The following is an 11,734-nucleotide window of genomic DNA, read 5'->3' on the forward strand; positions in this document are numbered from 1 at the left end:
GCACAATGCAACTCAAACTGCAGTTTAATGGAACTTACTGGCCTTAGAATTCTCCTTTTGTTTAATTTTATGGTTTTCAGACCTGGTGGTTGTATGCTTGACTTTCTTGCACAGCAAAGAGCTGAAGATTCAGAGTCCTTGCACATACCGTACAAGTCTTAAGAATATATCTAATATAATAAATATGAAAAAATTCTGAAAATCTGATAGGGGCAAGTCATTTTTAAGAAGCAGTAAATGCAGGTCAGTGAAGCCCAGTTGTATTTCACAGTATCGCATCTGTGAACATAAAGTGAACTGAGCAGGGCTGGCCGCTGTACCCAGACCCTCTCGTCTACGTGAAGCTGCCTCTCACAGAGCCACAACCTCACAATGCTGTCAGTCACGCTCTGCTGGCTTTCGCTGTTATGCTTCCGCTGTCAGATATGATTAAAACTTGGGAGGTCTCTGGGGCCAAGGTGCTGCCAGGATGGATGCTGGTTACTGATGGGCAGGGGAGAGGCCAAAGCAGTACACTCACGAGCATTGATTGACCATGGACTCTGTGCCAGACTTAAGTCTTAACCATTGACTGTTGTGGACACTTTTGACCCAGGCATCGCTAAAGTGGAACATATTCGATAATTGTGCACGTGCTGGCGCTTATGGATTGCAGTTTTTACAATTTTGTCGGATAGCAACAAAAAAAGTTCAGCCATTATTTAATACTAGAACAGCTTCTTAAATAGGATTTAAACCAGCTATTCGTAAGCTGCAGTGCTGCATCTGTGTGTTATGCTTTTCAAATGAAATTAAGCCATTATACTCCATCCAATTACTTGTGACATGCAGTGACATGGGCTCACCGGTGGCTGAGTCCAGCCCCATTGAAGCCTTCATGTGTTCCCGCCATGTTCTTCTTTCTCGAAGTGGGCCTTCATAAGCACGGGTCTCTCCTAAAATGCCCGCGCTTTAACGTATAACACTCCTGTCTCAGGAGGCCTGAATTGTAGCTCACCGCTCTCCTGATGTGTGTGCTGTCCGCCACCAGGAAACAGCCAGCAGTTTGTATGCGCATTAAGAAGACATGCACTGGACATATTTTGCTCTCTCTGGACCGCATCTCCATATACTGCTAATTCAGCATAGTGTGCCTCAAACCGAGATCACAGCACAGCACACATCATTAGGACTGTTGCCCCTTCAATTGCTTCAAGTCTGCATGGGTTTGCCATATAATCCAGGTGAATTCACTGTCTGAGACTTAGTGTGCCATTGTTCTGGAATGGAGTGATCTTTCACCTAAGGTACATTCTAACATATTGTAGTGTCGGCGAGTTGCCTTCAACGTAGCGGTGCTGATTTGCATGTTGCTCAGCATTCCATTGTGTGTGTTTGTACATAACCCCTGTGAGATGTCACTCTAAATGATTATGCTGTGCACCCGATGTTATGTGTGTACCCTGTACTCAGCCTCTGCTAGATCCTGAGCTGTACTGTAATCACCGTGCGTATCAAATACTGTTTGTAAATCTTACTGTTCCTATGGGGACCTCCCTGTGTTTCCATGAGGAAAAAGTGGTGGGTTGTAGATGTCTGACCTACTGTGTGACTTCTTTTAATGGCCATCAATAAAAGCCACGTGCGTCAGCAGGCCGCTGCCTTGCCTCCTGCTGATCCTCTGGAGCCTAGGTCTGCTGGGAAGGCCCTCATTTTTGGAATCATTGGTGTGTAAGTAGGTAGCAAGATCTGAATACTAACAGTGAGTAACAAATGGAATATGGACCTCATATAAGTGGCTACTGTGCACCCTAAGTAACTGCCAAATCCAGTTGCCTTAATCGCCCGCTGATACCCAGAACACTGAAATTCCTCTGTTTCTGCTGTTGTTGTTTCCTCCAGTTGAAGCCATTTGTATGGCAGCACTGGAGTAAGTCGGTGCACGTGTTATGAGCCTCTTTGCTGAGGTGGGCTGCTTTAAATCCCCTCCAACTCTAATAAAATCAGCTACCAAAACAACTTACAGAATAAGGCAGCATTTCTGCGACTCACAGGGTTAGTACACATTCAGGCATACCAAACACTGCGCATGAGATAATTACAGTGCGGCCTGCTATCAAATATTAATCAATTTCTACCTTAGAAGATGGCTGAGACTCATAAAACACTGTGCAATAACACAGGACCACAACTAGATGTCATTTAACAAATGCTATGGAGCAGAACTGGCACACACACACACAGATACACACACACACAGATACACACATATGTGTATATATTGTGAATTGCCTTAAGATACTTAGAAGTAAATACATAATTTATCAACCAAAATGCATTACCATGGAAACCTCTATGAATGCACACACAATCTTCATGATGGCTACAGATTCAGGAGGTTTTAGCTTCAGCAATCCATGTATTCCGTGTAAATATATAGCTGTAAGTGTGTGATGTGTGTGTGTGTTCTGTAATACAGAGAATAGCTGCTTTAGATGTGTGTCAGAAACACGGGACTGAAGGCATGATTCCTGCGTGCACTTAGATGTTGGACACACAAGGAAACCTTTGCTGATGCTGTGATGCGAATCCGTCCCGGCTGAATTGATCGGGCAAGAATGTGCTTTTCCATTAATAGGTGTCACAGCTGAATTTCATCAGGGGCGTGGCGTGGTGGTGCAGTCTCCGCCTGGGTCACATGTGTGTGGAGTTTGCATGTTCTCCCCATGTCGTCGTGGGGTTTCCTCCGGTTTCCTCCCACAGTCCAAAGACATGCTGAGGCTAATTGGAGTTGCTAAATTGCCCGTAGGAGTACATGTGTGAGTGAATGGTGTGTGAGTGTGCCCTGCGATGGGCTGGCCCCCCATCCTGGGTTGTTCCCTGCCTCATGCCCATTGGTTCTGGGATAGGCTCTGGACCCCCCAGTAGGATACGCGGTTTGGAAAATGGATTTTATCATGACGTCAACCTTCTGATGCTGGTAAATCACACGACAGGCTGATTATCCTGTGTTTCCTGTGCTTTATAATAACATACTTATAATAATATTCTGATGAATATTATTACTAACCGATATGACATATATTTAAAAAAATATATATTTTTGTACACATTAATGATCTTTCACATTTTATTTTTTCTCATTTATATGTTTACGCAGTGCCGTGAGTGCCATGTACGCGCACTGTGCACACACCTATGTAGGCACATTTTACTATCTAGATAACACACCCCTTAGAATGACAGTGAAATACTGAGGAGCTCAGATGGGCGTAAGTACATTTGCTGGTCAGGAAAACAACACCTGCGTTGGGCTCATGCTAGCAAAGACACTTCAGTCACGCCTGGTGCCACTTTGCGCCCAGTGTAAGATGGGGCCCTATATCTTATAGTGAAATGGTTACCGTTTATAATGATTATGGCTAAACAAACTCTTGGCATTGTAATCCAAACCCTAACTCCTAAATACTAACTCCTAATCCCTAATTCCGTACCCTTAACCCCCTAACCCTAACTCCTAACCCTAAAAAGTATTATGTTATTTGTATGAGAGTTAACTCCAGTGCTGCTGACCCTCACCAGTCTGCTGCGTAGCCTTGACCTTTCTCTCCATTTCATTGTAATCCAGCTCAATGGACTGAAGCTCAGGTGACTGTGCAGGCCAGGCCATCACCTTCAACTTTCTTTCATCTTCCTCCTTCTGCAAAGGGTTCTGACGGGTATTTTTGACAAGTGCACTGCTGGAAATTTAAGCCAGAGTGCAATATAGTGTGTTCAAAATTGGGTATTTATATTTCACATGGTATGTGTTTGCATGTACTGTATGTATATATATGTGAATAAAGTAATAGACAAGAATTTACATTTCTTTCCAAGAATTAAAATGAAAAATCTTTGTTGTTTTTTTTTTTTTTGTAATAGTAAAGCAATTTCCTTCTCACAATCTCATCTTCCCACATACTGTAGTGGGGGATTAGCAGGTAGATGTAGTGGATCAATGCATCTGGGGAGTGTATGAACCTGAATAAATCAACAGAGAAATCAAATCTCCCGCTGGGAGTAGGAGCGTCAGCGGCTGAAAGAAAAGCTCTGCTGCATCTTGGGGGGGGCGAGTCTCAGAACTAGGGCACGGCCCCTTGGCTCATGCCAAGTTTCACTTTGTTTCTGCCTGCGAGCCTCTCTCCCAATCCCTGCAGGAATACTGCAATCCAGCAGCAAAGCTACCTTTCCCCTTCTTTTTTTCAACCCATTTTTTCCAGTTGACTAACTGGATGAAAGCCTGAATCAATCCTTTTCTCTGTCTGCTCAAAGAAACAACTTCCACAGAAAGATGGATACATCAAATGACATCTGGGGGGGGGGGGAGAGGCCCCACTTATACACAATTCACCCCTAAATAAATAAAATAAACTATTTTATATCTGTGTCTTAAAGAAATGTATTATTGCAGAATTGTGTTTTTCTATAAAGGGCAACTTACTATGATATCTTGTTACATCAAAAGCATCACCAGTTTTGGGCAACTCTTTTATGAATTAAGATGAACTACATTTTAATTATCTCAAATAAAAAGCTGAAATTTGCCAGTATCTAAGATTTGGAACATATGCAAATATTTCGATTGTTGTAATGTTTATTTCAACCAATTAACTTCTTTAAAGAAACCCAAAGAATAGAAATTTATTTTCAAATGTTAGTATGTCAATGTCAAATGTTAGCCTGCTTAGCTTTATCCTTTCACATTTCGCAGGGAATAAACGTGTGCATTTGTTTTTCCATGTGCACAGTGTAAAGGAGAACATGCTCCTTTGAACTGCGGGCCCTCTGTCCGTGAACAGCCGTGGGACGTGAGCTGTAGGGCCCTGCCGAGACATGACACATAGCCTTGAATAATGTCTTATTTGTTGATCAGATCCATCAAACCTTCAGTTTGGTTTAATAACATTTCCATCTGTATGACAGGAAGAAATGTACCGTGAAACATAATGTTCACCCAATAGGAACGGGGATTTTTTTTCTCCTAAAAGTGCTTTTCAATTCTCCAAAATGATAGCCAAGAACTGTAAAAAAAAATTATAGAAGGTTCACAGAGCATGTTGTGTTTAGCATTTAACTATTGTCGCAAATTAGCAAAATGATCTGAGACCAATTATTCTATGTAGAGTATAACAGCTTGTGAAAGAATGTATCAGTAATAATTTATTCATTGTTACAGTTGGTCCTACTGATCAACATAACTAGCTACTGCTGTGCAGGAGAACAGCCATCTTTGACATCTATTGAGTTTTACTTCCTGTAAGACGTCAAATAATTCACAAATCACAATTAACGAGTTTTACCGTAATTCCTTCTTTTGAGACTAAATATCTGTGGTATATCTCTGCCTTAATACTACCCCACATTAAATCAGTGTTTTTGATGAAGGACAGCAAGCATTTCTTCAGGGCAGTTGTGCTTCACGAGATCGTCACTGTTTTAGGCGTAGGTGTAGTGCCAAAAGAGATACTGAGGCCTGAGCGAAGGGCCACTTCAGCCCTCTTCAGTGCACCCACTTATAGTCCTCCAGCTACTTCATACGTACAAGAGCCTATTGCCAACATGGTACACATAGTCAGACCTTGAAATAAATCATATGAGTTGTAATCAATTAAAGGAATATTTTCTGTGGTTGGATTGTAGCACAGTGTACCATCTTTTTCCCTCAAAATTAAATATTTACATGTTGTGAACCATAACAGTCTCCATACACTTCTTGAGTGACTTTTAGGTTAAATAACTCTTTTTTTTTTTGCCTGAGCAAGAATGCCCCAAAAACTTGAAAATATAAAACATGTGTCAGGATTCGGGTGCGGACGGGCAGGCAGGCGGGCAGGAAGCGGGCAAGGAAGAGGCAGGCAGGCGGGCAGGAAGCGGGCAAGGAAGAGGCAGGCAGGCGAAAGTCGGGAAAAACAGCGATTTATTAAGGGGGGAAACGGAATAACAGCACTGACATCGACTAACATCAATGACGGACCAAAACCAGGGCAAGACGTGGACTGATATAGAACAGACAAGTCAAAATAGCTAGGAACCGCTGGGCACAATTAGGGGGGCACACGGGGATAATCAGGGGGCGTGGCACACACGAGGATCGGACGAGCCGGGCGTGACAACATGAAAATAAATCTTTTTAAGGAAGCATTTGTGGAAATATCTTTACTGTGTCTGGGAAATGTGTTATTTATTTCGCATGACTGATTCAGCAGTTCCCTTAGGCAACTTCACAAGTAAAATATGATTATTTTTATTGTATTGCTAAATTAAATATTAGTATTTTAATAATAAATGTAATTAATGCTGTGGCGTGAGCCTTGGCTTTGCGTGCACTTTGACTCCTGTCCCTGAATTATATAGCATCACTTCTGTCTCGTTAGTCCTACTACTGTATATATGACAGAAAAAAACAAAAAAGGAAAACAAATTCACACTCACACACAAACAGCTCTCAGCACATTCCCCAACGGCTGTCCGGGAATTTTAATTTGATCTTCTCAGCATGGAGCAAACCCTTGCCATTGGTGAAACACTGAGAAAGATGCAGATAAAATGCACTGCCAAGCTTGCTGTTCATTCTGGTGACTCACCTTGTACCCAAAGCAAGGGGGACCTAGTCACAGGGCTGGGCGACATGGCCAAAAATTTTAATAAAACCTACACCCAGTTTACAATTCTGATTTTGATTTTATTTATTTTTTTTAAAGGAAAGACATTATTCAAATAAGTTTTATTTTGACAACACGTGTTTTTCATGAGGAATGCTGTATTGATGGGGCAAAGCTACTTTGGTAAACTACTTTTGGCTTGGTAGCACATTTTATTTAGCATCTGAACGAACCTGCTTTTTTCTGCTGTATCTATGGGCTCCATGTCTTTGGCGGCATGAAACGTTACTTCTTTCTTGTCCTCCGAAAAGGTTGCCCCTACTGTTAGCTGCTTTATAGCCGACGGTCAAGGCTGCCGCTTACCTGCTCACTTAGCTGCGTGCGTCTGTCTGAAATGCTGAAATAGGTTTGTTATACCACAGATTTCTGGTGAACTTTACAGCGGACAGTGGTTTGTTTTGTCTCAGACTTTGCATAACCAAACGACTTGCAAACAACACTGGCATTTTTCGAGATGAGTTCCTCGCTTGTTGACATGTGGGCTGCCATCTTGCTCTGTATGTTGGTGTTTGTGGGGGTGGGGGAGGGGGCATACCGTCATTTACAGCTCCCCTAAAGTAAAAAAAAAACATCCTATACATATTAAAAATATTCTGGGAACTTTAATCCATGTTAATTAGCCAGTTTAAAGTGAATCACATTTTTCATTTTACACATCATAATAAACAAAAAATTTGAATTAATTGATAAATCGATTTCTCACCTAGCTCTACCGAGTCACATCACAGATATCTCGCAAAGTGTGGGTGCTGCCCTAAGGAACTGTATCCAAGACAGATGAGTCCCGATATCATTCATAAAAAAACCCTACTTCATATAACACAAAATACGGTCTGGTAAACCAGCTGCTTGAGAAACATGGATTGCTATTAAATAAATAATCAATTGAAGGATGGTTGGATGGGTGACTTTAAATATTACCCAGAGGTTCCTAAACAACTTGTGCTGCCTGCCATAAGTGAGATTACATCACAGATTGGTCTAAGCAGGATTTCAGCTTTCGTCTTCCATAAGTACTGCTTCAGTGCAGGGTTGTATTCAGCCTAGAGCTAATCCCAGGCAGCCAATGGTGCAAAATGCATTTTAGGGAAAACGCTCACGAACTAACTATAATTTAGAGTCAGAAATTCATCTAAATGCATTTTTTGGACAATTGGAGTAAACCGTATTATCTGGAGAAAATGTGCACTGTGAAACTCTCCACATGCAGCAGACAGTGGGAATCCAGCCCATAGCCCTTGAGGCGTGAGGTCATAACACTACCAATCTCGTTGTACCACAGTCATACAGTTATATATTTGGCAGCTTTATAGAATAAATTCAGAGTTCTCTGCAAGTATCACTAAGACTAGTATTCCTGCATGATTTAAAACTAGATTTAAAGCCAGATCTCTCCAACTTTAGTTTAGATTGCAGCTGTCAAGACTCTTACAATTTTCTGAATCACTATTCTCTCACTAAGGGTAGACTACCAAGCGGATCACTTGTAAAATAAAGCACTAACTTGTTTTGTTTTTCACATTATCTGACATCCCGGGTTCGAGTCTCCGCCTGGGTCACATGTGTGTGGAGTTTGCATGTTCTCCCCATGTCGTCGTGGGGTTTCCTCCGGGTACTCCGGTTTCCCCCCGCAGTCCAAAAACATGCTGAGGCTAATTGGAGTCGCTAAATTGCCCATAGGTGTGCATGTGTGAGTGACTGGTGTGTGAGTGTGCCCTGCGATGGGCTGGCCCCCCATCCTGGGTTGTTCCCTGCCTCGTGCCCATTGCTTCCGGGATAGGCTCCGTACCCCCCGCGACCCAATAGGATAAGCGGTTTGGAAAATGGATGGATGGATTATCTGACATAAGTGACACATCACCACGAAATTAGTCTTATAGGTGAAGTTCTACCATTGCGACTTAAAACTCATTTCGTGGCGACGGGTCACATATTTCCTTATATCCATCGCACTAGCTTTGATTTTATAACATTTCCTTTAAAATATGTTACCATTCGCTGAATGTTTACTTTTGCAAAAACTGCTAATGTAAACTTCACACAAGCTGTGAATTTTCATTACCTGAATATATCTGCACATTTTACCTTGACTGCACCTCTTAGCTCATTGACCTGGACAAAAAATATCAAGGGATTTGGCAGAACCAGCTCCAGGGAGCTTAGAGCATGAACTCGGTCTGCGGTTGACATGGGCCAGACTCGAAAAATCACACCACGGTCTTCCATGCTAGCAGAAGGCAGGCTGAAGTGTATTGTTTTCCTGGAGTCAATCCATCACTGCAGGGTTGTCGTGCTGTACTGTCTATTTATAATAAAACAGGATGGTGCATTTTATTCCAAAATTAACTCTGATTGCATGTTCAGATGGACTGTGCAGGCAGAAGTATATATGGAATTTTAAGGCATTAAAATTATCTGAGACATACAGTATAATTCTAATTTTTATGTGTGATGTTTTTTAGAAATGATCTCCATGCACGATCTGAGACAGTCTATCAAAATCCAAAGAACAAGCAGAAGGCTGCAGGTGAAAAGCAGCACCTTTGTTTCAGGCTGATGGATGTTCTGGGCCGTCTTCACTTCTCTTAACTGTTTTTGTCTCCCTTTGCCTAGGCGTGCAAAAAGAGGAATAATGGATTAAATAAAATAATGGTATAATAAATTGAACATCTCGAGACAATGCAAATTGTTTTAGCCGACAGCTAATATATCACATTAATTGCCAAAGCTCTACAAAATTATACCTTTTGAACAACACCTCTAACTTGATTTATTTGCCCTTACCATTAACAAAATTCGACAAGCCTAAAGAATGCCTCTGTGCCTGAAATACAAAATGCACAGTTAGTTAAGTGCTAAATTTGAGACAACCTGAAAGTCAACATAAATCTGGGTAGGAACTACTGTGACTCAACAAATAAAGGCACCTCTATGTCTGTATTCTATCTCAGACTACAATGCATGTGTGAACAACATGGGCGTAAAAACTGAGCCCACGGATGAATCATCACCTTGGGCCTCTGCCCAATTTTATGTGTAATGTCACATATTCAAAGATCCCTCCATTGCCACAAGTGAGCAACATACTAAATATTCCACGGTCAACTGTTAATGGTATTATAACAAAGTGAAAGCAATTGGGAACAACAGCAGCTCAGCCGCAAAGTGGTAGGCCACGTAAAATCACAGAGCGGGGACAACACATGCTGAGGTGGACAGTGTGCAGAAGTCACCAACTGTCTGCGGAGTCAATAGCTACAGACCTCCAGACTTCATGTGGCCTTCAGATTAGCTCAAGAACAGTGCGTAGAGAACTTCATGGAATGGGTTTCCATGACCAAGCATTGATGGGCTCCCCTTTGGGTCTGGTTATGGTTAGGGATTCCTCTGCTGCCCCCTGGAGGATGGGCCCCCCCTGTGGATCTGGTTAGGGTTAGGGCTTCCTCTGCTGCCCCCTGGAGGATGGGCCCCCCCTGTGGATCTGGTTAGGGTTAGGGGTTCCTCTGCTGCCCCCTGGAGGATGGGCTCCCCCTGTGGATCTGGTTATGGTTAGGGGTTCCTCTGCCGGCTCCTGGAGGATGGGCCCCCCCTGTGGATCTGGTTATGGTTAGGGGTTCCTCTGCTGCCCCCTGGAGGATGGGCCCCCCCTGTGGATCTGGTTATGGTTAGGGGTTCCTCTGCCGGCTCCTGGAGGATGGGCTCCCCCTGTGGATCTGGTTAGGGTTAGGGGTTCCTCTGCTGCCCCCTGGAGGATGGGCCCCCCCTGTGGATCTGGTTATGGTTAGGGGTTCCTCTGCCGGCTCCTGGAGGATGGGCTCCCCCTGTGGATCTGGTTATGGTTAGGGATTCCTCTGCTGCCCCCTGGAGGATGGGCCCCCCGTGTGGATCTGGTTAGGGTTAGGGCTTCCTCTGCTGCCCCCTGGAGGATGGGCTCCCCCTGTGGATCTGGTTAGGGTTAGGGGTTCCTCTGCCGGCTCCTGGAGGACGGGCTTCCCCAAGGTTTCTTCATTCTAGAGAGTTTTTCCTTGTCACTGTCACGTCTAGCTGCTCACTGGGGGCTTTGGGGACAGATAATGTAAAGGGCTTCAAGACAATGTAATGTTGTGAAAATGTGCTATACTAATAAAACTGAATAAAATTAAAAATCATCTGATTGGATTACAAATTCTAAGTTTGAAGAATAATTAATTTCTAACTGAAAAAGTGATGAAATCGAGATTACCTACAGTAAGTCGCTTGTGGGAAGTCTTTGGCCCTCAGTTAGTCATCTAGCTTGCAGAAATATATAGAATTAGAATTTAGTGGTTATTGTTGACACACCTCAACAAAATGTATCCTCTGCATTTAACCCGTATGTAACATAGCAGGGGAGCAGCTAATTCAGCGCCCAGGAAGCCAGTATACCCAAAAAGTAAACAGTTCACAGCTTGGGACCTAAGAACTAAGGATTGGGGAAGTTAATATCCTTCCCTGGGTGGGTGTCCCTTATTTATATTTTTCAGTTTCAATGTGGGAAGATGGGGGTCCTCCTTGAATAGCTAATTGTAGGTTTTATGGTTGTATTTTTGGCCATTGGAATAATGTTTAATTGAATTTCCTTTATGTGCATAAGGACCTTAGCTCAGTGGGCAGGATTGTCATAGAAGTGTTAGACCAGTTTAATTCTGTTGGTGTCACATCCTGCCCAGCATGTCTGCCTGACCCTCCTGTCTCCTCCCTGACGTGGCCCTGAAGAGCCACACCTGGTGCTTGTTACCCCTCGTTAGTCTTGTGTATTTAAGTCCCTGTTTGTCACATCAGCCCCAGCCTGGTCACTGAAGTCAGTCCTCTTGTTGCCTGTGCTCGCCCCATGCTAGCTGTTTTGTTTTGAATCCTCACAGTCCTGCTTATTTTCTTGCTCCTGATTTTGATGCCAGTGATCCCTCTTTTGGCTCTCCTAATGCCTGCCCTTGAGTCCTTCATTTTGCGAGACACGACAGTTGGCACCATGTGGCAAAATGAACATGTCATAATGTGGAACAGCCTGCAAAGAATTACACAACTTAGCAATGTGA

Source organism: Brienomyrus brachyistius, chromosome 8 (assembly GCF_023856365.1).
Source record: "Brienomyrus brachyistius isolate T26 chromosome 8, BBRACH_0.4, whole genome shotgun sequence".
Taxonomy (NCBI): Eukaryota; Metazoa; Chordata; class Actinopteri; order Osteoglossiformes; family Mormyridae; genus Brienomyrus; species Brienomyrus brachyistius.